This window comes from Zingiber officinale, chromosome 8B, assembly GCF_018446385.1.
Source record: "Zingiber officinale cultivar Zhangliang chromosome 8B, Zo_v1.1, whole genome shotgun sequence".
Classification (NCBI taxonomy): domain Eukaryota; kingdom Viridiplantae; phylum Streptophyta; class Magnoliopsida; order Zingiberales; family Zingiberaceae; genus Zingiber; species Zingiber officinale.
This window is the reverse complement of record NC_056001.1, coordinates 3,237,724-3,240,640: the sequence shown is the minus strand read 5'-3', so window position 1 is coordinate 3,240,640 and position 2,917 is coordinate 3,237,724. Positions and strand designations below refer to the sequence as shown.

At 30.7% G+C, this 2,917-nt stretch overlaps 1 long non-coding RNA gene across 1 annotated transcript; it reads left to right on the top strand.

Annotated features, from left to right (window-relative positions):
• Positions 1–990: 990 nt before the first annotated feature.
• Positions 991–1,795, top strand: LOC122016488. Its single transcript, XR_006121131.1, has 3 exons — positions 991–1,248; positions 1,351–1,424; positions 1,753–1,795. It is a non-coding gene; the product is annotated as an uncharacterized LOC122016488 (long non-coding RNA).
• Positions 1,796–2,917: the final 1,122 nt, after the last annotated feature.

Here is a 2,917-nt window from a genome sequence, read left to right as displayed (position 1 = left end):
TCTTGTCACTCATGTTATGCAATCCAATAGTTGACTCCTTTATAAATTTATTGTTAAAAAAAATACAATTTTGTCTACAGTCTTTCTTTGTGTTGGAAACTTAGTAGCACTAAATTGCTTTAGGTAGTATCCTCAACAAAATATATATCAAGATTGAGTAAATCTAGAATGATTCATTGCTTGATAGCATATAGTGAGCAATATTACTATTCAAGTGAGAGCAATATTAATTATGATAGAATATTGCTAGGTATGATAATTAACCATTGTCAGTTAAATAAGTTAAATCATGTTATGAGAAATTTCAATCATTTTTTGGAAAGTAGTTGGTAATTGCATAAATAATGATTTAACATTCAGAAGAGTTTTTCTACATCTTTTATTTGTTTCATCTTTTGTTTCTTTAATGGAAGGTGTTTTGTATTACAAGCCTCACTTTGAACAACTCTTCAAGGAATCTGTTTTAGCTAAAGGTCATATTTGTTGCCTATATATAAGTTCATTATCTTGTTTTAGCTAAAGTAAACAAGATTTTTTTTAAGTGATTTTTTAATGAATTATTTGTTGTCGTTAAGTGTTGTGTTTTGTCTATATTTTTATTTTCTTTTAATGTCAATATTCCTAAAAGTAAATAAGATTTCTAATGAACTGTTTATTTTCTTCAGCACTTACTGAGGGTTGGAGGGTATGTGACATGCATCTTCCTCAGGATTGGAGGGTATGTGACATGCATCTTTTAATGTCAATTTTATTAGTAAAATTATCTATGGCAGTTCACATCAATGTTCACTAAATTTTTTTATTGTGCCAAACTCCAAGAAACAAGTACATTTTTTTGGTATTCCTTTCCATTGTCATTAAAAAAGTTTCTTAAATGGATCTCAGTTTCATGGTTGTAACTAAATTGATAACCTCATCTGTAACCTCATCAACTCGACTTTTTGATTTCTATGGTTTCTTTAGATTACAAAATGTTTCTTGTGTTTACTGAGTACTACAAACCACAGTTTATCATATTATAGTTGATTCTCTAGCAAAGTTTCACATTTTGAACTCGTTTATTTTGATTTGAAATGTCTAAAACTTTTACTAATGTTTGATGGTAAAATTTGGTGTTTGGTTCTTTATGCAACTTTTTATTGTTTGCTATGATAACTTTTACTGAGTACTGCAATCATCCATATCTATTCCAAGGTGTAGAACCTGGGCCACCTTATACAACTGGAGAAAATCTTATTACAAATGCAGGTAACTCCAAATTCTTTTGAGGTATTTTTACCTCAGTTGAAGTATGATAATTTTACTATAGTGATAATTCCTTGTTTTCTGAACATATAGTTGTTTTTGTAGGAAAAATGGTCCTGTTAGATAAGCTGTTGCCTAAACTGAAGGAACGAGATTCCAGATTTCTAATATTTTCACAGGTCTATATCAATTGGGTCTTCAGTTTATCATTTGGAATTACATGCAAAGCCTGCTATTTTCACTTTTAATCTATTTGAAACTTGTGATATTTAATCTTTGTTGTTTACATATCTTGTTTGTCATAATCAAACTGTTTTTGTTCCCACTTGTTTCACATATAGCTGCCCAGTATTTGCTTCTAATGCTTGTCATTTACATATCTTGTTTCTCATAATCAGATTTTTCCCTCTAAATTGTTTCATACATATCTGCCCAGTCTTACTTGCAGTAGAAGGTAACATATTAGTGTTTTATTGATTTAACACAACTGTTTGTGTTGTAATTTAGATGACTAGACTTCTGGACATACTGGAAGATTACTTGCTATATCATGGTTACCAATATTGCCAGATTGATGGGAATACTAGGGGAGAAGAACGGGATGCTTCCATTGAAACATTTAATCAACCTGGAAGCCAAAAGTTCATTTTCTTACTTTCTACAAGAGCTGGTGGATTGGGAATTAATCTTGCTACAGCAGATGTTGTCATTCTCTATGATAGTGACTGGTATTCCTCTTCCATTATGTGAATCATGTTGCTACATTTATGCTCATCACTAAATTGTTATGGATACCTCTACTAGGAATCCACAAGTTGATTTGCAAGCACAGGATCGTGCTCATAGAATTGGGCAAAAGAAAGAAGTTCAAGTGTTCCGTTTCTGTACTGAGGTATCATAATATTTCAGTTTAGTTTAACAGTTTAACGATGTTTTTGAATCATTTGACATATCTAAAATGCAGTTTGCAATTGAGGAGAAAGTGATAGAGAGAGCATACAAGAAGCTTGCACTTGATGCCTTGGTTATTCAACAAGGACGATTAGCAGAACAAAAAAGTAATGATTTTTTCAAAGAGCTTACTAATGTGGTTCAAGCAATTTATCCATTATCTATCAGTTTTTTTGTTTCTAATCAATAACTTCCTCGATGCAGCTGTTAATAAAGATGAACTTCTACAAATGGTTAGATTTGGTGCTAAAATGGTTTTTACCTCCAAGGACAGTACAATAACTGATCGATCGTATCATAGCTAAAGGAGAAGAAGCGACTGCTAAACTTGATGTGAAAATGAAAAAGTTTACAGAGGATGCGATAAAGTTTAAGATGGATGACAATATGTTGATTCCTTTCTGATAGCAATTCCTAGATATTTCCTTGGATGACTTATGTAATTTCTGTTTTTTGTTATAGCTGCTGACTTGTTACGCGGTTAGAATTCTATTATTTTGGTATGAGTTTGAAATCATTAGTTGAGTTGATTATATGTAAAATTCGAATCTAGACATGGTAAAAGAAAATTAATAGTTTCGTAAATATAAAAATAATGATTTTTAAATAAATTTTTTTTAAATTTTTTTCTTTAAAACGACAACGCTTTTAAAGCGTTGCAAAAAGTGTTGTCTTTGTAAAAAAACAACAACGCTTTTAAAACGTTGTAATAGTGTTGTCT